This window comes from Telmatherina bonti (genome assembly GCF_933228915.1).
Source record: "Telmatherina bonti genome assembly, chromosome: 16".
Lineage (NCBI taxonomy): Eukaryota > Metazoa > Chordata > Actinopteri > Atheriniformes > Telmatherinidae > Telmatherina > Telmatherina bonti.
The window spans coordinates 5,479,881-5,503,251 of record NC_136614.1 but is presented as its reverse complement, the minus strand read 5'-3'; the positions used below and the strand labels follow the sequence as shown (position 1 = coordinate 5,503,251).

The 23,371-nt window shown below is 49.2% G+C and overlaps 1 protein-coding gene across 2 annotated transcripts in view; it reads left to right on the top strand.

The window, feature by feature from the left end:
- col12a1b (collagen, type XII, alpha 1b) overlaps window positions 1-23,371 on the top strand; it is a 438,574-nt gene that overhangs the window by 28,704 nt on the left and 386,499 nt on the right. The window lies entirely within an intron of this gene.

The following is a 23,371-nucleotide window of genomic DNA, read 5'->3' as shown; positions in this document are numbered from 1 at the left end:
ATGATCCAGGTTCCAGGTCTCAGTAAGGACTGGAGGTTTATGATCCAGGTTCCTGGTCTCAGTAAGGACCAGTGGTCTATGATCCAGGTTCCAGGTCTCAGTAAGGACCACAGGTCTATGATCCAGGTTCCTGGTCTCAGTAAGGACCAGTGGTCTATGATCCAGGTTCCAGGTCTCAGTAAGGACCAGTGGTCTATGATCCAGGTTCCTGGTCTCAGTAAGGACTGGAGGTTTATGATCCAGGTTCCTGGTCTCAGTAAGGACCAGTGGTCTATGATCCAGGTTCCAGGTCTGAGTAAGGACTGGAGGTTTATGATCCAGGTTCCTGGTCTCAGTAAGGACTGGAGGTCGATGATCCAGGTTCCTGGTCTCAGTAAGGACTGGAAGTTTATGATCCAGGTTCCTGGTCTCAGTGAGGACTGGAGGTTTATGATCCAGGTTCCTGGTCTCAGTAAGGACTGGAGGTCTATGATCCAGGTTCCTGGTCTCAGTGCGGACTGGAGGTTTATGATCCAGGTTCCTGGTCTCAGTGAGGACTGGAGGTTTATGATCCAGGTTCCTGGTCTCAGTAAGGACTGGAGGTTTATGATCCAGGTTCCTGGTCTCAGTGAGGACTGGAGGTCTATGATCCAGGTTCCTGGTCTCAGTGAGGACTGGAGGTCTATGATCCAGGTTCCTGGTCTCAGTAAGGACTGGAGGTTTATGATCCAGGTTCCTGGTCTCAGTGAGGACTGGAGGTCTATGATCCAGGTTCCTGGTCTCAGTGAGGACTGGAGGTTTATGATCCAGGTTCCTGGTCTCAGTGAGGACTGGAGGTTTATGATCCAGGTTCCTGGTCTCAGTAAGGACTGGAGGTTTATGATCCAGGTTCCTGGTCTCAGTGAGGACTGGAGGTTTATGATCCAGGTTCCTGGTCTCAGTGAGGACTGGAGGTTTATGATCCAGGTTCCTGGTCTCAGTAAGGACTGGAGGTTTATGATCCAGGTTCCTGGTCTCAGTGAGGACTGGAGGTTTATGATCCAGGTTCCTGGTCTCAGTAAGGACTGGAGGTCTATGATCCAGGTTCCTGGTCTCAGTGAGGACCACAGGTCTATGATCCAGGTTCCTGGTCTCAGTGAGGACTGGAGGTCTATGATCCAGGTTCCTGGTCTCAGTGAGGACTGGAGGTCTATGATCCAGGTTCCTGGTCTCAGTAAGGACTGGAGGTTTATGATCCAGGTTCCAGGTCTCAGTAAGGACTGGAGGTTTATGATCCAGGTTCCTGGTCTCACTAAGGACTGGAGGTTTATGATCCAGGTTCCTGGTCTCAGTGAGGACTGGAGGTCTATGATCCAGGTTCCTGGTCTCAGTGAGGACTGGAGGTCTATGATCCAGGTTCCTGGTCTCAGTGAGGACTGGAGGTCTATGATCCAGGTTCCTGGTCTCAGTGAGGACTGGAGGTTTATGATCCAGGTTCCTGGTCTCAGTGAGGACTGGAGGTCTATGATCCAGGTTCCTGGTCTCAGTAAGGACTGGAGGTTTATGATCCAGGTTCCTGGTCTCAGTAAGGACTGGAGGTTTATGATCCAGGTTCCTGGTCTCAGTGAGGACTGGAGGTCTATGATCCAGGTTCCTGGTCTCAGTGAGGACTGGAGGTTTATGATCCAGGTTCCTGGTCTCAGTGAGGACTGGAGGTTTATGATCCAGGTTCCTGGTCTCAGTGAGGACTGGAGGTTTATGATCCAGGTTCCTGGTCTCAGTGCGGACTGGAGGTTTATGATCCAGGTTCCTGGTCTCAGTGAGGACTGGAGGTTTATGATCCAGGTTCCTGGTCTCAGTGCGGACTGGAGGTCTATGATCCAGGTTCCTGGTCTCAGTGAGGACTGGAGGTTTATGATCCAGGTTCCTGGTCTCAGTGAGGACTGGAGGTCTATGATCCAGGTTCCTGGTCTCAGTAAGGACTGGAGGTCTATGATCCAGGTTCCTGGTCTCAGTAAGGACTGGAGGTTTATGATCCAGGTTCCTGGTCTCAGTGCGGACTGGAGGTTTATGATCCAGGTTCCTGGTCTCAGTGCGGACTGGAGGTTTATGATCCAGGTTCCTGGTCTCAGTAAGGACTGGAGGTCTATGATCCAGGTTCCTGGTCTCAGTGAGGACTGGAGGTTTATGATCCAGGTTCCTGGTCTCAGTAAGGACTGGAGGTTTATGATCCAGGTTCCTGGTCTCAGTAAGGACTGGAGGTTTATGATCCAGGTTCCTGGTCTCAGTAAGGACTGGAGGTTTATGATCCAGGTTCCTGGTCTCAGTGAGGACTGGAGGTCTATGATCCAGGTTCCTGGTCTCAGTAAGGACTGGAGGTCTATGATCCAGGTTCCTGGTCTCAGTAAGGACTGGAGGTTTATGATCCAGGTTCCTGGTCTCAGTGAGGACTGGAGGTCTATGATCCAGGTTCCTGGTCTCAGTAAGGACTGGAGGTCTATGATCCAGGTTCCTGGTCTCAGTAAGGACTGGAGGTCTATGATCCAGGTTCCTGGTCTCAGTAAGGACTGGAGGTCTATGATCCAGGTTCCTGGTGGAACTCCTTCTGTGGAAAGCTGGTCTCCGACAGATGGAAACCTTTTCCAGATCTCACATCTGAGGGTTCAACAACACAACAAAACGAACCTGCTGCCAGGAAAAAACCCACCTGGTGAGAGTCCCCGAGAGACCCTGTCTGAGTCTGGATCAGAACTCGTAGTGACTCCTTCCTACCTGGTGGAGTTTTCAGCCAAGAGGAAGGAAAGAAACCTCCAAAGCTTGAAGATCCTTCCCAGATGTTGAGTCTGTCTCCGTTGCTAAAAGGTCTGAAACATGGGGAGCAACAACCCCTCTGCGACCAGGTTCTGGTTTTATTACAACTCATCAGCTGATGTTGGAGCTTTTACTGCAATTCCCCGACTAAAGCTGGAAAACCACCAAAACCCGATGGTGGGGGGGGGCTCTTAAAACAAGCATGAGTTTCATTCCACTGTCTCCTGCTTTTTACTGGAAAAATGCTGGAACTGGTACCACTCTTAATATCCCCAAATCAAAAAACACCTCGAGTCAGGAAACGCCTCGAGTCATAAAACGCTTCAAGTCAGAAAACGCCTCGAGTCATAAAACGCCTCGAGTCATAAAACGCCTCAAGTCAGAAAACGCCTCGAGTCATAAAACGCCTCAAGTCAGAAAACGCCTCGAGTCATAAAACGCCTCCAGTCATAAAACGCCTCCAGTCATAAAACGCTTCAAGTTAGAAAATGCCTCGAGTCAGAAAATGCCTCGAGTCAGGAAACGCCTCGAGTCATAAAACACCTCAAGTCAGAAAATGCCTCGAGTCAGGAAACGCCTCAAGTCAAAAAATGCCTCGAGTCAGAAAACGCCTCGAGTCATAAAACGCCTCCAGTCAGAAAACGCTTCAAGTTAGAAAATGCCTCGAGTCAGAAAATGCCTCGAGTCAGGAAACGCCTCGAGTCATAAAACACCTCAAGTCAGAAAATGCCTCGAGTCAGGAAACGCCTCAAGTCAAAAAATGCCTCGAGTCAGGAAACGCCTCGAGTCAGGAAACGCCTCGAGTCATAAAACGCCTCGAGTCAGGAAATGCCTCAAGTCAGAAAATGCCTCGAGTCAGGAAACGCCTCGAGTCAGGAAAAGCCTCAAGTCAGGAAACACCTCGAGTCAGGAAAAGCCTCAAGTCAGGAAACACCTTGAGTTAGGAAACACCTTGAGTCAGGAAAAGCCTCATGTCAGGAAACACCTCAAGTCAGGAAAAGCCTTGAGTCAGGAAACACCTCAAGTTAGGAAAAGCCTTGAGTCAGGAAAAGCCTCAAGTCAGGAAACACCTCAAGTCAGGAAAAGCCTCATGTCAGGAAACACCTCAAGTCAGGAAAAGCCTTGAGTCAGGAAAACCCTCGAGTCAGGAAACACTTCGAGTCAGGAAAAGCCTCAAGTCAGGAAACACCTTGAGTTAGGAAACACCTTGAGTCAGGAAAAGCCTCATGTCAGGAAAGACCTTGAGTTAGGAAACACCTTGAGTCAGGAAAAGCCTCATGTCAGGAAACACCTCAAGTCAGGAAAAGCCTCATGTCAGGAAACACCTCAAGTCAGGAAAAGCCTTGAGTCAGGAAAACCCTTGAGTCAGGAAACACTTCGAGTTAGGAAACGCCTTGAGTCAGGAAATGCCTTGAGTCAGGAAACACTTCGAGTCAGAAAATACCTTGGTTTAGGAAACACCTCGAGTCAGGGAATGCCTTGATTCAGGAAAAAGCCTTGAGTAAGGAAAACCCTTGAGTCAGGAAAAGCTTCAAAACAGGAAACAGCTTGAGTCAGGAAAAGCCTCGAGCCAGAAAAAGCCTCAAGTCAGGAAACACCTTGAGTTAGGGAAAGCTTCAAAACAGGAAACACCTCGAGTCAGGAAAAGCCTGAAGTCAGAAAATGCCTCAAGTCAGGAATCACCTTGAGTTAGGAAAAGCTTCAAAACAGGAAACACCTTGTGTCAGAAAACACCTTGAGTCAGGAAACACCTCCAGTCAAGAAATGCCTCGAGTCAGGAAAAGCCTTGAGTCAGGAAACACCTCCAGTCAAGAAATGCCTCGAGTCAGGAAAAGCCTTGACTCAGGAAACACCTTGAGTCATAAAACGCCTCAAGTTAGGAAAAGTCTCGAGTCAGGAAAAGCTTCAAAACTGGAAACACCTAGAGTCAGGACACACCTCCAGTCAGGAAACGCCTCGAGTCAAGAAACTCCTCGAGTTAGGAAAAGCTTCAAAACAGGGAACACCTCCAGTCGGGAAAAGCCTTGAGTCAGAAAACACCTCTAGTCAGAAAACACCTCTAGTCAGGAAACACCTCGAGTCAGAAAATGCGTCGAGTCAGGAAATGCCTCGAGTCAGGAAATGCCTCGAGTCAGGAAACGCCTCGAGTCAGGAAATGCCTTGAGTCAGAAAATGACTCGAGTCAGGAAATGCCTCGATTCAGGAAACGCCTCGAGTCAAGAAACGCCTGGAGTTGGGAAAAGCTTCAAAACAGGGAACACCTCGAGTCAGGAAAAGGCTTGAGTCTGAAAACACATCAAGTCAGGAAACACCTCAAGTCAGGAAACGCCTCGAGCCAAGAAAGGCCTCGAGTTAGGAAAGGCTTCAAAACAAGGAACACCTCGAGTCAGGAAAAGCCTTGAGTCAGAAAACACCTCTAGTCAGGAAACTCCTCGAGTCAGGAAATGCCTCGAGTCAGGAAAACCCTCGAGTCACAAAATGCCTCGAGTCAGGAAATGCCTCTGGTCAGGAAACGCCTCGAGTCAGGAAAAGCCTCGAGTCAGACAACGTGTCATTTCAGGAAATGCCTCGAGTCAGGAAAAGCCTTGAGTCCGGAAAAGCCATGGGTCAGGGAAAGCCTCAAGTCAGGAAACGCCTCGAGTCAGGAAAAGCCTCAAGTCAGGAAACACCTTGAGTTAGGAAACACCTCGAGTCATGAAAAGCCTCATGTCAGGAAACACCTCAAGTTAGGAAAAGCCTTGAGTCAGGAAAACCCTTGAGTCAGGAAACACTTTGAGTTAGGAAACGCCTCGAGTTAGGAAAAGCCTCGAGTTAGGAAAAGCCTTGAGTCACGAAACACCTCGAATTAGGAAAAGCCTCGAGTCAGGAAACGCCTCGAGTTAGGAAACACTTTGAGACAGGAAATGCCTCGAGCCAGGAAAAGCCTTGAGCCGGGAAACGCCTCGAGTTAGGAAAAGCCTTGAGTCAGGAAACACTTCGAGTTAGGAAAAGCCTTGAGTCAGGAAACACTTCTAGTTAGGAAATGCCTTGAGTCAGGAAACGCCTCAAGTTGGGAAAAGCCTTGAGTCAAGAAACACTTCGAGTCAGGAAATGCCTCGTGTCAGGAAAAGCCTTGAGTCAGGAAACACCTCGAATTAGGAAAAGCCTCGAGTCAGGAAACGCCTCGAGTTAGGAAACACTTTGAGACAGGAAATGCCTCGAGTCAGGAAAAGCCTTGAGTCAGGAAACGCCTCGAGTTAGGAAAGGCCTTGAGTCAGAAAACGCGTTGAGTTAGGAAATGCCTCGAGCCAGGAAATGCCTCTGGTCAGGAAACACCTGGAATTAGGAAAAGCCTCGAGTCAGGAAACACTTTGAGACAGGAAATGCCTCGAGTTACGAAAAGCCCTGACTCAGGAAACGCCTCGAGTCAGGAAACGCCTCGAGTTAGGAAACGCCTCGAGTTAGGAAAAGCCTTGAGTCAGGAAACGCCTCGAGTTAGGAAAAGCCTTGAGTCAGGAAAAGCCTTGAGTCAGGAAACACTTCTAGTTAGGAAATGCCTCGAGTCAGGAAACACTTCGCGTGTGGAAATGCCTTGAGTCAGGAAACGCCTCGAGTCAGGAAAAGCCTTGAGTCAGGAAACGCCTCGAGTTAGGAAAAGCCTTGAGTCAGGAAACACTTCTAGTTAGGAAATGCCTCGAGTCAGGAAACACTTCGCGTGTGGAAATGCCTTGAGTCAGGAAACGCCTCGAGTCAGGAAAAGCCTTGAGTCAGGAAACGCCTCGAGTTAGGAAAAGCCTTGAGTCAGAAAACGCGTTGAGTTATGAAATGCCTCGAGCGAGGAAAAGCCTCTGGTCAGGAAACGCCTCGAATTAGGAAAAGCCTCGAGTCAGGAAACACTTTGAGACAGGAAATGCCTCATGTCAGGAAAAGCCTTGAGTCAGGAAACACCTCGAATTAGGAAAAGCCTCGAATCAGGAAACGCCTCGAGTTAGGAAACACTTTGAGACAGGAAATGCCTCGAGTCAGGAAAAGCCTTGAGTCAGGAAACGCCTCGAGTTAGGAAAAGCCTTGAGTCAGGAAACACTTCTAGTTAGGAAATGCCTCGAGTCAGGAAACACTTCGCGTGTGGAAATGCCTCTGGTCAGGAAACGCCTCGAGTCAGGAAAAGCCTTGAGTCAGGAAACGCCTCGAGTTAGGAAAAGCCTTGAGTCAGGAAACACTTCTAGTTAGGAAATGCCTCGAGTCAGGAAACACTTCGCGTGTGGAAATGCCTTGAGTCAGGAAATGCCTCGAGTCAGGAAAAGCCTTGAGTCAGGAAACGCCTCGAGTTAGGAAAAGCCTTGAGTCAGAAAACGCGTTGAGTTATGAAATGCCTCGAGCGAGGAAAAGCCTCTGGTCAGGAAACGCCTCGAATTAGGAAAAGCCTCGAGTCAGGAAACACTTTGAGACAGGAAACGCCTCGAGTTAGGAAAAGCCTCGAGTCAGGAAACGCCTCGAGTTAGGAAAAGCCTTGAGTCAGGAAACGCCTCGAGTTAGGAAAGGCCTTGAGTCAGGAAACGCCTCGAGTTAGAAAAAACCTTGAGTCAGGAAACACTTCTAGTTAGGAAATGCCTTGAGTCAGGAAACACTTCGCGTGTGGAAATGCCTTGAGTCAGGAAATGCCTCGAATTAGGAAAAGCCTTGAGTCAGGAAACGCCTCGAGTTAGGAAAAGCCTTGAGTCAGAAAACGCGTCGAATCAGGAAACACCTCGAGCCAGGAAATGCCTCTGGTCAGGAAACACCTCGAATTAGGGAAAGCCTCGAGTCAGGAAACACTTCTAGTTAGGAAATGCCTCGAGTTAGGAAAAGGCTTGAGTCAGGAAACGCCTCGAGTTAGGAAATGCCTCGAGTCAGGAAACGCCTCGAGTCAGGAAAAGCCTTGAGTCAGGAAACGCCTCGAGTTAGGAAAAGCCTTGAGTCAGGAAACGCCTCGAGTTAGGAAACACTTTGAGACAGGAAATGCCTCGAGTCAGGAAAAGCCTTGAGTCAGGAAATGCCTCGAGTTAGGAAAAGCCTCGAGTCAGGAAACGCCTCGAGTTAGGAAAAGCCTCGAGTCAGGAAACGCCTCGAGTCAGGAAAAGCCTCGAGTCAGGAAACGCCTCGAGTTAGAAAACACTTTGAGACAGGAAATGCCTCGAGTCAGGAAAAGCCTTGAGTCAGGAAACGCTTCGAGTTAGGAAAAGCCTCGAGTCAGGAAACGCCTCGAGTTAGGAAAAGCCTTGAGTCAGGAAACGCCTCGAGTTAGAAAAAGCCTTGAGTCAGGAAACACTTCTAGTTAGGAAATGCCTCGAGTCAGGAAACACTTCGCGTGTGGAAATGCCTTGAGTCAGGAAACGCCTCGAGTTAGGAAAAGCCTTGAGTCAGGAAACGCCTCGAGTTAGGAAAAGCCTTGAGTCAGGAAACACTTCTAGTTAGGAAATGCCTCGAGTCAGGAAACACTTCGCGTGTGGAAATGCCTTGAGTCAGGAAACGCCTCGAGTCAGGAAAAGCCTCGAGTCAGGAAACGCCTCGAGTTAGGAAAAGCCTTGAGTCAGGAAACGCCTCGAGTTAGGAAAAGCCTTGAGTCAGGAAACACTTCTAGTTAGGAAATGCCTCGAGTCAGGAAACACTTCGCGTGTGGAAATGCCTTGAGTCAGGAAACGCCCCGAGTCAGGAAAAGCCTTGAGTCAGGAAACGCCTCGAGTTAGGAAAAGCCTTGAGTCAGGAAACACTTCGCGTGTGGAAATGCCTTGAGTCAGGAAACGCCTCGAGTCAGGAAAAGCCTTGAGTCAGGAAACGCCTCGAGTTAGGAAAAGCCTTGAGTCAGAAAACGCGTTGAGTTATGAAATGCCTCGAGCGAGGAAAAGCCTCTGGTCAGGAAACGCCTCGAATTAGGAAAAGCCTCGAGTCAGGAAACACTTTGAGTCAGGAAACGCCTCGAGTTAGAAAAAGCCTTGAGTCAGGAAACGCCTCGAGTTAGAAAAAGCCTTGAGTCAGGAAACACTTATAGTTAGGAAATGCCTTGAGTCAGGAAACACTTCGCGTGTGGAAATGCCTTGAGTCAGGAAATGCCTCGAGTTAGGAAAAGCCTTGAGTCAGGCAACGCCTCGAGTTAGGGAAAGCCTTGAGTAGGAAAACGCGTCGAGTCAGGAAAAGCCTCGAGCAGGGAAATGCCTCTGGTCAGGAAACACCTCGAATTAGGAAAAGCCTCGAGTCAGGAAACACTTCTAGTTAGGAAATGCCTCGAGTTAGGAAAAGCCTTGAGTCAGGAAACGCCTCGAGTCAGGAAAAGCCTTGAGTCAGGAAACACTTCTAGTTAGGAAATGCCTCGAGTCAGGAAACACTTCGCGTGTGGAAATGCCTTGAGTCAGGAAACGCCTCGAGTCAGGAAAATCCTCGAGTCAGGAAACGCCTCGAGTTAGGAAAAGCCTTGAGTCAGGAAACGCCTCGAGTTAGGAAAAGCCTTGAGTCAGGAAACACTTCTAGTTAGGAAATGCCTCGAGTCAGGAAACACTTCGCGTGTGGAAATGCCTTGAGTCAGGAAACGCCTCGAGTCAGGAAAAGCCTTGAGTCAGGAAACGCCTCGAGTTAGGAAAAGCCTTGAGTCAGAAAACGCGTTGAGTTATGAAATGCCTCGAGCGAGGAAACGCCTCTGGTCAGGAAACGCCTCGAGTTAGTGAAAGCCTCGAGTCAGGAAACGCCTCGAGTTAGGTAAAGCCTTGAGTCAGGAAACGCCTTGAGTTAGGAAAGGCCTTGAGTCAGGAAACGCCTCGAGTTAGAAAAAACCTTGAGTCAGGAAACACTTCTAGTTAGGAAATGCCTTGAGTCAGGAAACACTTCGCGTGTGGAAATGCCTTGAGTCAGGAAATGCCTCGAATTAGGAAAAGCCTTGAGTCAGGAAACGCCTCGAGTTAGGAAAAGCCTTGAGTCAGAAAACGCGTCGAGTCAGGAAACACCTCGAGCCAGGAAATGCCTCTGGTCAGGAAACACCTCGAATTAGGAAAAGCCTCGAGTCAGGAAACACTTCTAGTTAGGAAATGCCTCGAGTTAGGAAAAGCCTTGAGTCAGGAAACGCCTCGAGTTAGGAAATGCCTCGAGTCAGGAAACGCCTCGAGTCAGGAAAAGCCTTGAGTCAGGAAACGCCTCGAGTTAGGAAAAGCCTTGAGTCAGGAAACACTTCGCGTGTGGAAATGCCTTGAGTCAGGAAATGCCTCGAGTTAGGAAAAGCCTTGAGTCAGGAAACGCCTCGAGTTAGGAAAAGCCTTGAGTCAGAAAACGCGTCGAGTCAGGAAACACCTCGAGCCAGGAAATGCCTCTGGTCAGGAAACACCTCGAATTAGGAAAAGCCTCGAGTCAGGAAACACTTCTAGTTAGGAAATGCCTCGAGTTAGGAAAAGCCTTGAGTCAGGAAACGCCTCGAGTTAGGAAATGCCTCGAGTCAGGAAACGCCTCGAGTCAGGAAAAGCCTTGAGTCAGGAAACGCCTCGAGTTAGGAAAAGCCTTGAGTCAGAAAACGCGTTGAGTTATGAAATGCCTCGAGCGAGGAAAAGCCTCTGGTCAGGAAACGCCTCGAATTAGGAAAAGCCTCGAGTCAGGAAACACTTTGAGTCAGGAAACGCCTCGAGTTAGAAAAAGCCTTGAGTCAGGAAACGCCTCGAGTTAGAAAAAGCCTTGAGTCAGGAAACACTTATAGTTAGGAAATGCCTTGAGTCAGGAAACACTTCGCGTGTGGAAATGCCTTGAGTCAGGAAATGCCTCGAGTTAGGAAAAGCCTTGAGTCAGGCAACGCCTCGAGTTAGGGAAAGCCTTGAGTAGGAAAACGCGTCGAGTCAGGAAAAGCCTCGAGCAGGGAAATGCCTCTGGTCAGGAAACACCTCGAATTAGGAAAAGCCTCGAGTCAGGAAACACTTCTAGTTAGGAAATGCCTCGAGTTAGGAAAAGCCTTGAGTCAGGAAACGCCTCGAGTCAGGAAAAGCCTTGAGTCAGGAAACACTTCTAGTTAGGAAATGCCTCGAGTCAGGAAACACTTCGCGTGTGGAAATGCCTTGAGTCAGGAAACGCCTCGAGTCAGGAAAATCCTCGAGTCAGGAAACGCCTCGAGTTAGGAAAAGCCTTGAGTCAGGAAACGCCTCGAGTTAGGAAAAGCCTTGAGTCAGGAAACACTTCTAGTTAGGAAATGCCTCGAGTCAGGAAACACTTCGCGTGTGGAAATGCCTTGAGTCAGGAAACGCCCCGAGTCAGGAAAAGCCTTGAGTCAGGAAACGCCTCGAGTTAGGAAAAGCCTTGAGTCAGGAAACACTTCTAGTTAGGAAATGCCTCGAGTCAGGAAACACTTCGCGTGTGGAAATGCCTTGAGTCAGGAAACGCCTCGAGTCAGGAAAAGCCTTGAGTCAGGAAACGCCTCGAGTTAGGAAAAGCCTTGAGTCAGAAAACGCGTTGAGTTATGAAATGCCTCGAGCGAGGAAAAGCCTCTGGTCAGGAAACGCCTCGAGTTAGTGAAAGCCTCGAGTCAGGAAACGCCTCGAGTTAGGTAAAGCCTTGAGTCAGGAAACGCCTTGAGTTAGGAAAGGCCTTGAGTCAGGAAACGCCTCGAGTTAGAAAAAACCTTGAGTCAGGAAACACTTCTAGTTAGGAAATGCCTTGAGTCAGGAAACACTTCGCGTGTGGAAATGCCTTGAGTCAGGAAATGCCTCGAATTAGGAAAAGCCTTGAGTCAGGAAACGCCTCGAGTTAGGAAAAGCCTTGAGTCAGAAAACGCGTCGAGTCAGGAAACACCTCGAGCCAGGAAATGCCTCTGGTCAGGAAACACCTCGAATTAGGAAAAGCCTCGAGTCAGGAAACACTTCTAGTTAGGAAATGCCTCGAGTTAGGAAAAGCCTTGAGTCAGGAAACGCCTCGAGTTAGGAAATGCCTCGAGTCAGGAAACGCCTCGAGTCAGGAAAAGCCTTGAGTCAGGAAACGCCTCGAGTTAGGAAAAGCCTTGAGTCAGGAAACGCCTCGAGTTAGGAAAGACTTTGAGACAGGAAATGCCTCGAGTCAGGAAAAGCCTTGAGTCAGGAAACGCCTCGAGTTAGGAAAAGCCTCGAGTCAGGAAACGCCTCGAGTTAGGAAAAGCCTCGAGTCAGGAAACGCCTCGAGTCAGGAAAAGCCTCGAGTCAGGAAACGCCTCGAGTTAGGAAACACTTTGAGACAGGAAATGCCTCGAGTCAGGAAAAGCCTTGAGTCAGGAAATGCTTCGAGTTAGGAAAAGCCTCGAGTCAGGAAACGCCTCGAGTTAGGAAAAGCCTTGAGTCAGGAAACGCCTCGAGTTAGAAAAAGCCTTGAGTCAGGAAACACTTCTAGTTAGGAAATGCCTTGAGTCAGGAAACACTTCGCGTGTGGAAATGCCTTGAGTCAGGAAACGCCTCGAGTTAGGAAAAGCCTTGAGTCAGGAAACGCGTCGAGTTAGGAAATGCCTCGAGCGAGGAAAAGCCTCTGGTCAGGAAACGCCTCGAATTAGGAAAAGCCTCGAGTCAGGAAACACTTTGAGACAGGAAATGCCTCGAGTTAGGAAAAGCCTCGAGTCAGGAAAAGCCTCGAGTTAGGAAAAGCCTTGAGTCAGGAAACGCCTCGAGTTAGGAAAGGCCTTGAGTCAGGAAACGCCTCGAGTTAGGAAAAGCCTTGAGTCAGGAAACGCCTCGAGTTAAAAAAAGCCTTGAGTCAGGAAACACTTATAGTTAGGAAATGCCTTGAGTCAGGAAACACTTCGCGTGTGGAAATGCCTTGAGTCAGGAAATGCCTCGAGTTAGGAAAAGCCTTGAGTCAGGCAACGCCTCGAGTTAGGAAAAGCCTTGAGTAGGAAAACGCGTCGAGTCAGGAAATGCCTCGAGCCAGGAAATGCCTCTGGTCAGGAAACACCTCGAATTAGGAAAAGCCTCGAGTCAGGAAACACTTCTAGTTAGGAAATGCCTCGAGTTAGGAAAAGCCTTGAGTCAGGAAACGCCTCGAGTTAGGAAAAGCCTTGAGTCAGGAAACACTTCTAGTTAGGAAATGCCTCGAGTCAGGAAACACTTCGCGTGTGGAAATGCCTTGAGTCAGGAAACGCCTTGAGTCAGGAAAAGCCTTGAGTCAGGAAACGCCTCGAGTTAGGAAAAGCCTTGAGTCAGAAAACGCGTTGAGTTATGAAATGCCTCGAGCGAGGAAAAGCCTCTGGTCAGGAAACGCCTCGAATTAGGAAAAGCCTCAAGTTAGGAAACACTTTGAGACAGGAAATGCCTCGAGTCAGGAAAAGCCTTGAGTCAGGAAACGGCTCGAGTTAGGAAAAGCCTCGAGTCAGGAAACGCCTCGAGTTAGGAAAAGCCTCGAGTCAGGAAACGCCTCGAGTTAGGAAAAGCCTTGAGTCAGGAAACGCCTCGAGTTAGGAAAAGCCTTGAGTCAGGAAACACTTCTAGTTAGGAAATGCCTCGAGTCAGGAAACACTTCGCGTGTGGAAATGCCTTGAGTCAGGAAACGCCTCGAGTCAGGAAAAGCCTTGAGTCAGGAAACGCCTCGAGTTAGGAAAAGCCTTGAGTCAGGAAACACTTCTAGTTAGGAAATGCCTCGAGTCAGGAAACACTTCGCGTGTGGAAATGCCTTGAGTCAGGAAACGCCTCGAGTCAGGAAAAGCCTTGAGTCAGGAAACGCCTCGAGTTAGGAAAAGCCTTGAGTCAGAAAACGCGTTGAGTTATGAAATGCCTCGAGCGAGGAAAAGCCTCTGGTCAGGAAACGCCTCGAAATAGGAAAAGCCTCGAGTCAGGAAACACTTTGAGACAGGAAACGCCTCGAGTTAGGAAAAGCCTCGAGTCAGGAAACGCCTCGAGTTAGGAAAAGCCTTGAGTCAGGAAACGCCTCGAGTTAGGAAAGGCCTTGAGTCAGGAAACGCCTCGAGTTAGAAAAAACCTTGAGTCAGGAAACACTTCTAGTTAGGAAATGCCTTGAGTCAGGAAACACTTCGCGTGTGGAAATGCCTTGAGTCAGGAAATGCCTCGAGTTAGGAAAAGCCTTGAGTCAGGAAACGCCTCGAGTTAGGAAAAGCCTTGAGTCAGAAAACGCGTCGAGTCAGGAAACACCTCGAGCCAGGAAATGCCTCTGGTCAGGAAACACCTCGAATTAGGAAAAGCCTCGAGTCAGGAAACACTTCTAGTTAGGAAATGCCTCGAGTTAGGAAAAGCCTTGAGTCAGGAAACGCCTCGAGTTAGGAAATGCCTCGAGTCAGGAAACGCCTCGAGTCAGGAAAAGCCTTGAGTCAGTAAACGCCTCGAGTTAGGAAAAGCCTTGAGTCAGGAAACGCCTCGAGTTAGGAAAGACTTTGAGACAGGAAATGCCTCGAGTCAGGAAAAGCCTTGAGTCAGGAAACGCCTCGAGTTAGGAAAAGCCTCGATTCAGGAAACGCCTCGAGTTAGGAAAAGCCTCGAGTCAGGAAACGCCTCGAGTCAGGAAAAGCCTCGAGTCAGGAAACGCCTCGAGTTAGGGAACACTTTGAGACAGGAAATGCCTCGAGTCAGGAAAAGCCTTCAGTCAGGAAACGCTTCGAGTTAGGAAAAGCCTCGAGTCAGGAAACGCCTCGAGTTAGGAAAAGCCTTGAGTCAGGAAACGCCTCGAGTTAGAAAAAGCCTTGAGTCAGGAAACACTTCTAGTTAGGAAATGCCTTGAGTCAGGAAACACTTCGCGTGTGGAAATGCCTTGAGTCAGGAAACGCCTCGAGTTAGGAAAAGCCTTGAGTCAGGAAACGCCTCGAGTTAGGAAAAGCCTTGAGTCAGAAAACGCGTCGAGTTAGGAAATGCCTCGAGCGAGGAAAAGCCTCTGGTCAGGAAACGCCTCGAATTAGGAAAAGCCTCGAGTCAGGAAACACTTTGAGACAGGAAATGCCTCGAGTTAGGAAAAGCCTCAAGTCAGGAAACGCCTCGAGTTAGGAAAAGCCTTGAGTCAGGAAACACTTTGAGACAGGAAATGCCTCGAGTTAGGAAAAGCCTCGAGTCAGGAAACACTTTGAGACAGGAAATGCCTCGAGTTAGGAAAAGCCTTGAGTCAGGAAACGCCTCGAGTTAGGAAAAGCCTCGAGTCAGGAAACGCCTCGAGTTAGGAAAAGCCTTGAATCAGGAAACGCCTCGAGTTAGGAAACACTTTGAGACAGGAAACGCCTAGAGTTAGGAAAAGCCTTGAGTCAGGAAACGCCTTGAGTCAGGAAACGCCTTGAGTCAGGAAAAGCCTTGAGTTATGAAATGCCTCGAGCGAGGAAAAGCCTCTGGTCAGGAAACGCCTCGAATTAGGAAAAGCCTCGAGTCAGGAAACACTTTGAGACAGGAAACGCCTCGAGTTAGGAAAAGCCTCGAGTCAGGAAACGCCTCGAGTTAGGAAAAGCCTTGAGTCAGGAAACGCCTTGAGTCAGGAAACGCCTTGAGTCAGGAAACGCCTTGAGTCAGGAAAAGCCTTGAGTTATGAAATGCCTCGAGCGAGGAAAAGCCTCTGGTCAGGAAACGCCTCGAATTAGGAAAAGCCTCGAGTCAGGAAACACTTTGAGACAGGAAACGCCTCGAGTTAGGAAAAGCCTCGAGTCAGGAAACGCCTCGAGTTAGGAAAAGCCTTGAGTCAGGAAACGCCTCGAGTTAGGAAAGGCCTTGAGTCAGGAAACACCTCGAGTTAGAAAAAACCTTGAGTCAGGAAACACTTCTAGTTAGGAAATGCCTTGAGTCAGGAAACACTTCGCGTGTGGAAATTGCCTTGAGTCAGGAAATGCCTCGAGTTAGGAAAAGCCTTGAGTCAGGAAACGCCTCGAGTTAGGAAAAGCCTTGAGTCAGAAAACGCGTCGAGTCAGGAAACACCTCGAGCCAGGAAATGCCTCTGGTCAGGAAACACCTCGAATTAGGAAAAGCCTCGAGTCAGGAAACACTTCTAGTTAGGAAATGCCTCGAGTTAGGAAAAGGCTTGAGTCAGGAAACGCCTCGAGTTAGGAAATGCCTCGAGTCAGGAAACGCCTCGAGTCAGGAAAAGCCTTGAGTCAGGAAATGCCTCGAGTTAGGAAAAGCCTTGAGTCAGGAAACGCCTCGAGTTAGGAAACACTTTGAGACAGGAAATGCCTCGAGTCAGGAAAAGCCTTGAGTCAGGAAACGCCTCGAGTTAGGAAAAGCCTCGAGTCAGGAAACGCCTCGAGTTAGGAAAAGCCTCGAGTCAGGAAACGCCTTGAGTCAGGAAAAGCCTCGAGTCAGGAAACGCCTCGAGTTAGAAAACACTTTGAGACAGGAAATGCCTCGAGTCAGGAAAAGCCTTGAGTCAGGAAACGCTTCGAGTTAGGAAAAGCCTCGAGTCAGGAAACGCCTCGAGTTAGGAAAAGCCTTGAGTCAGGAAACGCCTCGAGTTAGAAAAAGCCTTGAGTCAGGAAACACTTCTAGTTAGGAAATGCCTTGAGTCAGGAAACACTTCGCGTGTGGAAATGCCTTGAGTCAGGAAACGCCTCGAGTTAGGAAAAGCCTTGAGTCAGGAAACGCGTCGAGTTAGGAAATGCCTCGAGCGAGGAAAAGCCTCTGGTCAGGAAACGCCTCGAATTAGGAAAAGCCTCGAGTCAGGAAACACTTTGAGACAGGAAATGCCTCGAGTTAGGAAAAGCCTCGAGTCAGGAAACGCCTCGAGTTAGGAAAAGCCTTGAGTCAGGAAACGCCTCGAGTTAGGAAAGGCCTTGAGTCAGGAAACGCCTCGAGTTAGAAAAAGCCTTGAGTCAGGAAACGCCTCGAGTTAGAAAAAGCCTTGAGTCAGGAAACACTTATAGTTAGGAAATGCCTTGAGTCAGGAAACACTTCGCGTGTGGAAATGCCTTGAGTCAGGAAATGCCTCGAGTTAGGAAAAGCCTTGAGTCATGCAACGCCTCGAGTTAGGAAAAGCCTTGAGTAGGAAAACGCGTCGAGTCAGGAAATGCCTCGAGCCAGGAAATGCCTCTGGTCAGGAAACACCTCGAATTAGGAAAAGCCTCGAGTCAGGAAACACTTCTAGTTAGGAAATGCCTCGAGTTAGGAAAAGCCTTGAGTCAGGAAACGCCTCGAGTTAGGAAAAGCCTTGAGTCAGGAAACACTTCTAGTTAGGAAATGCCTCGAGTCAGGAAACACTTCGCGTGTGGAAATGCCTTGAGTCAGGAAACGCCTCGAGTCAGGAAAAGCCTTGAGTCAGGAAACGCCTCGAGTTAGGAAAAGCCTTGAGTCAGAAAACGCCTCGAGTTAGGAAATGCCTCGAGCGAGGAAAAGCCTCTGGTCAGGAAACGCCTCGAATTAGGAAAAGCCTCAAGTTAGGAAACACTTTGAGACAGGAAATGCCTCGAGTCAGGAAAAGCCTTGAGTCAGGAAACGGCTCGAGTTAGGAAAAGCCTCGAGTCAGGAAACGCCTCGAGTTAGGAAAAGCCTCGAGTCAGGAAACGCCTCGAGTTAGGAAAAGCCTTGAGTCAGGAAACGCCTCGAGTTAGGAAAAGCCTTGAGTCAGGAAACACTTCTAGTTAGGAAATGCCTCGAGTCAGGAAACACTTCGCGTGTGGAAATGCCTTGAGTCAGGAAACGCCTCGAGTCAGGAAAAGCCTTGAGTCAGGAAACGCCTCGAGTTAGGAAAAGCCTTGAGTCAGGAAACACTTTTAGTTAGGAAATGCCTCGAGTCAGGAAACACTTCGCGTGTGGAAATGCCTTGAGTCAGGAAACGCCTCGAGTCAGGAAAAGCCTTGAGTCAGGAAACGCCTCGAGTTAGGAAAAGCCTTGAGTCAGAAAACGCGTTGAGTTATGAAATGCCTCGAGCGAGGAAAAGCCTCTGGTCAGGAAACGCCTCGAATTAGGAAAAGCCTCGAGTCAGGAAACACTTTGAGACAGGTAACGCCTCGAGTTAGGAAAAGCCTCGAGTCAGGAAACGCCTCGAGTTAGGAAAAGCCTTGAGTCAGGAAACGCCTCGAGTTAGGAAAGGCCTTGAGTCAGGAAACGCCTCGAGTTAGAAAAAACCTTGAGTCAGGAAACACTTCTAGTTAGGAAATGCCTTGAGTCAGGAAACACTTCGCGTGTGGAAATGCCTTGAGTCAGGAAATGCCTCGAGTTAGGAAAAGCCTTGAGTCAGGAAACGCCTCGAGTTAGGAAAAGCCTTGAGTCAGAAAACGCGTCGAGTCAGGAAACACCTCGAGCCAGGAAAAGCCTTGAGTCAGGAAACACCTCGAATTAGGAAAAGCCTCGAGTCAGGAAACACTTCTAGTTAGGAAATGCCTCGAGTTAGGAAAAGCCTTGAGTCAGGAAACGCCTCGAGTTAGGAAATGCCTCGAGTCAGGAAACGCCTCGAGTCAGGAAAAGCCTTGAGTCAGGAAACGCCTCGAGTTAGGAAAAGCCTTGAGTCAGGAAACGCCTCGAGTTAGGAAACACTTTGAGACAGGAAATGCCTCGAGTCAGGAAAAGCCTTGAGTCAGGAAACGCCTCGAGTTAGGAAAAGCCTCGATTCAGGAAACGCCTCGAGTTAGGAAAGGCCTCGAGTCAGGAAACGCCTCGAGTCAGGAAAAGCCTCGAGTCAGGAAACGCCTCGAGTTAGGAAACACTTTGAGACAGGAAATGCCTCGAGTCAGGAAAAGCCTTGAGTCAGGAAACGCTTCGAGTTAGGAAAAGCCTCGAGTCAGGAAACGCCTCGAGTTAGGAAAAGCCTTGAGTCAGGAAACGCCTCGAGTTAGAAAAAGCCTTGAGTCAGGAAACACTTCTAGTTAGGAAATGCCTTGAGTCAGGAAACACTTCGCGTGTGGAAATGCCTTGAGTCAGGAAACGCCTCGAGTTAGGAAAAGCGTTGAGTCAGGAAACGCCTCGAGTTAGGAAAAGCCTTGAGTCAGAAAACGCGTCGAGTTAGGAAATGCCTCGAGCGAGGAAAAGCCTCTGGTCAGGAAACGCCTCGAATTAGGAAAAGCCTCGAGTCAGGAAACACTTTGAGACAGGAAATGCCTCGAGTTAGGAAAAGCCTCGAGTCAGGAAACGCCTCGAGTTAGGAAAAGCCTTGAGTCAGGAAACACTTTGAGACAGGAAATGCCTCGAGTTAGGAAAAGCCTCGAGTCAGGAAACACTTTGAGACAGGAAATGCCTCGAGTTAGGAAAAGCCTTGAGTCAGGAAACGCCTCGAGTTAGGAAAAGCCTCGAGTCAGGAAACGCCTCGAGTTAGGAAAAGCCTTGAATCAGGAAACGCCTCGAGTTAGGAAACACTTTGAGACAGGAAACGCCTAGAGTTAGGAAAAGCCTTGAGTCAGGAAACGCCTTGAGTCAGGAAACGCCTTGAGTCAGGAAAAGCCTTGAGTTATGAAATGTCTCGAGCGAGGAAAAGCCTCTGGTCAGGAAACGCCTCGAATTAGGAAAAGCCTCGAGTCAGGAAACACTTTGACACAGGAAACGCCTCGAGTTAGGAAAAGCCTCGAGTCAGGAAACGCCTCGAGTTAGGAAAAGCCTTGAGTCAGGAAACGCCTTGAGTCAGGAAACGCCTTGAGTCAGGAAAAGCCTTGAGTTATGAAATGCCTCGAGCGAGGAAAAGCCTCTGGTCAGGAAACGCCTCGAATTAGGAAAAGCCTCGAGTCAGGAAACACTTTGAGACAGGAAACGCCTCGAGTTAGGAAAAGCCTCGAGTCAGGAAACGCCTCGAGTTAGGAAAAGCCTTGAGTCAGGAAACGCCTCGAGTTAGGAAAGGCCTTGAGTCAGGAATCGCCTCGAGTTAGAAAAAACCTTGAGTCAGGAAACACTTCTAGTTAGGAAATGCCTTGAGTCAGGAAACACTTCGCGTGTGGAAATGCCTTGAGTCAGGAAATGCCTCGAGTTAGGAAAAGCCTTGAGTCAGGCAACGCCTCGAGTTAGGAAAAGCCTTGAGTAGGAAAACGCGTCGAGTCAGGAAATGCCTCGAGCCAGGAAATGCCTCTGGTCAGGAAACACCTCGAATTAGGAAAAGCCTCGAGTCAGGAAACACTTCTAGTTAGGAAATGCCTCGAGTTAGGAAAAGCCTTGAGTCAGGAAACGCCTCGAGTTAGGAAAAGCCTTGAGTCAGGAAACACTTCTAGTTAGGAAATGCCTCGAGTCAGGAAACACTTCGCGTGTGGAAATGCCTTGAGTCAGGAAACGCCTCGAGTCAGGAAAAGCCTTGAGTCAGGAAACGCCTCGAGTTAGGAAAAGCCTTGAGTCAGAAAACGCCTCGAGTTAGGAAATGCCTCGAGCGAGGAAAAGCCTCTGGTCAGGTAACGCCTCGAATTAGGAAAAGCCTCAAGTTAGGAAACACTTTGAGACAGGAAATGCCTCGAGTCAGGAAAAGCCTTGAGTCAGGAAACGGCTCGAGTTAGGAAAAGCCTCGAGTCAGGAAACGCCTCGAGTTAGGAAAAGCCTCGAGTCAGGAAACGCCTCGAGTTAGGAAAAGCCTTGAGTCAGGAAACGCCTCGAGTTAGGAAAAGCCTTGAGTCAGGAAACACTTCTAGTTAGGAAATGCCTCGAGTCAGGAAACACTTCGCGTGTGGAAATGCCTTGAGTCAGGAAACGCCTCGAGTCAGGAAAAGCCTTGAGTCAGGAAACGCCTCGAGTTAGGAAAAGCCTTGAGTCAGGAAACACTTCTAGTTAGGAAATGCCTCGAGTCAGGAAACACTTCGCGTGTGGAAATGCCTTGAGTCAGGAAACGCCTCGAGTCAGGAAAAGCCTTGAGTCAGGAAACGCCTCGAGTTAGGAAAAGCCTTGAGTCAGAAAACGCGTTGAGTTATGAAATGCCTCGAGCGAGGAAAAGCCTCTGGTCAGGAAACGCCTCGAATTAGGAAAAGCCTCGAGTCAGGAAACACTTTGAGACAGGTAACGCCTCGAGTTAGGAAAAGCCTCGAGTCAGGAAACGCCTCGAGTTGGGAAAAGCCTTGAGTCAGGAAACGCCTCGAGTTAGGAAAGGCCTTGAGTCAGGAAACGCCTCGAGTTAGAAAAAACCTTGAGTCAGGAAACGCCTCGAGTTAGGAAAAGCCTTGAGTCAGAAAACGCCTCGAGTTAGGAAATGCCTCGAGCGAGGAAAAGCCTCTGGTCAGGAAACGCCTCGAATTAGGAAAAGCCTCGAGTCAGGAAACACTTTGAGTCAGGAAACGCCTCGAGTTAGGAAAAGCCTTGAGTCAGAAAACGCGTCGAGTCAGGAAACACCTCGAGCCAGGAAAAGCCTTGAGTCAGGAAACACCTCGAATTAGGAACAGCCTCGAGTCAGGAAACACTTCTAGTTAGGAAATGCCTCGAGTTAGGAAAAGCCTTGAGTCAGGAAACGCCTCGAGTTAGGAAATGCCTCGAGTCAGGAAACGCCTCGAGTCAGGAAAAGCCTTGAGTCAGGAAACGCCTCGAGTTAGGAAAAGCCTTGAGTCAGGAAACGCCTCGAGTTAGGAAACACTTTGAGACAGGAAATGCCTCGAGTCAGGAAAAGCCTTGAGTCAGGAAACGCCTCGAGTTAGGAAAAGCCTCGATTCAGGAAACGCCTCGAGTTAGGAAAAGCCTCGAGTCAGGAAACGCCTCGAGTCAGGAAAAGCCTCGAGTCAGGAAACGCCTCGAGTTAGGAAACACTTTGAGACAGGAAATGCCTCGAGTCAGGAAAAGCCTTGAGTCAGGAAACGCTTCGAGTTAGGAAAAGCCTCGAGTCAGGAAACGCCTCGAGTTAGGAAAAGCCTTGAGTCAGGAAACGCCTCGAGTTAGAAAAAGCCTTGAGTCAGGAAACACTTCTAGTTAGGAAATGCCTTGAGTCAGGAAACACTTCGCGTGTGGAAATGCCTTGAGTCAGGAAACGCCTCGAGTTAGGAAAAGCGTTGAGTCAGGAAACGCCTCGAGTTAGGAAAAGCCTTGAGTCAGAAAACGCGTCGAGTTAGGAAATGCCTCGAGCGAGGAAAAGCCTCTGGTCAGGAAACGCCTCGAATTAGGAAAAGCCTCGAGTCAGGAAACACTTTGAGACAGGAAATGCCTCGAGTTAGGAAAAGCCTCGAGTCAGGAAACGCCTCGAGTTAGGAAAAGCCTTGAGTCAGGAAACACTTTGAGACAGGAAATGCCTCGAGTTAGGAAAAGCCTCGAGTCAGGAAACACTTTGAGACAGGAAATGCCTCGAGTTAGGAAAAGCCTTGAGTCAGGAAACGCCTCGAGTTAGGAAAAGCCTCGAGTCAGGAAACGCCTCGAGTTAGGAAAAGCCTTGAATCAGGAAACGCCTCGAGTTAGGAAACACTTTGAGACAGGAAACGCCTAGAGTTAGGAAAAGCCTTGAGTCAGGAAACGCCTTGAGTCAGGAAACGCCTTGAGTCAGGAAAAGCCTTGAGTTATGAAATGCCTCGAGCGAGGAAAAGCCTCTGGTCAGGAAACGCCTCGAATTAGGAAAAGCCTCGAGTCAGGAAACACTTTGAGACAGGAAACGCCTCGAGTTAGGAAAAGCCTCGAGTCAGGAAACGCCTCGAGTTAGGAAAAGCCTTGAGTCAGGAAACGCCTTGAGTCAGGAAACGCCTTGAGTCAGGAAACGCCTTGAGTCAGGAAAAGCCTTGAGTTATGAAATGCCTCGAGCGAGGAAAAGCCTCTGGTCAGGAAACGCCTCGAATTAGGAAAAGCCTCGAGTCAGGAAACACTTTGAGACAGGAAACGCCTCGAGTTAGGAAAAGCCTCGAGTCAGGAAACGCCTCGAGTTAGGAAAAGCCTTGAGTCAGGCAACGCCTCGAGTTAGGAAAAGCCTTGAGTAGGAAAACGCGTCGAGTCAGGAAATGCCTCGAGCCAGGAAATGCCTCTGGTCAGGAAACACCTCGAATTAGGAAAAGCCTCGAGTCAGGAAACACTTCTAGTTAGGAAATGCCTCGAGTTAGGAAAAGCCTTGAGTCAGGAAACGCCTCGAGTTAGGAAAAGCCTTGAGTCAGGAAACACTTCTAGTTAGGAAATGCCTCGAGTCAGGAAACACTTCGCGTGTGGAAATGCCTTGAGTCAGGAAACGCCTCGAGTCAGGAAAAGCCTTGAGTCAGGAAACGCCTCGAGTTAGGAAAAGCCTTGAGTCAGAAAACGCCTCGAGTTAGGAAATGCCTCGAGCGAGGAAAAGCCTCTGGTCAGGTAACGCCTCGAATTAGGAAAAGCCTCAAGTTAGGAAACACTTTGAGACAGGAAATGCCTCGAGTCAGGAAAAGCCTTGAGTCAGGAAACGGCTCGAGTTAGGAAAAGCCTCGAGTCAGGAAACGCCTCGAGTTAGGAAAAGCCTCGAGTCAGGAAACGCCTCGAGTTAGGAAAAGCCTTGAGTCAGGAAACGCCTCGAGTTAGGAAAAGCCTTGAGTCAGGAAACACTTCTAGTTAGGAAATGCCTCGAGTCAGGAAACACTTCGCGTGTGGAAATGCCTTGAGTCAGGAAACGCCTCGAGTCAGGAAAAGCCTTGAGTCAGGAAACGCCTCGAGTTAGGAAAAGCCTTGAGTCAGGAAACACTTCTAGTTAGGAAATGCCTCGAGTCAGGAAACACTTCGCGTGTGGAAATGCCTTGAGTCAGGAAACGCCTCGAGTCAGGAAAAGCCTTGAGTCAGGAAACGCCTCGAGTTAGGAAAAGCCTTGAGTCAGAAAACGCGTTGAGTTATGAAATGCCTCGAGCGAGGAAAAGCCTCTGGTCAGGAAA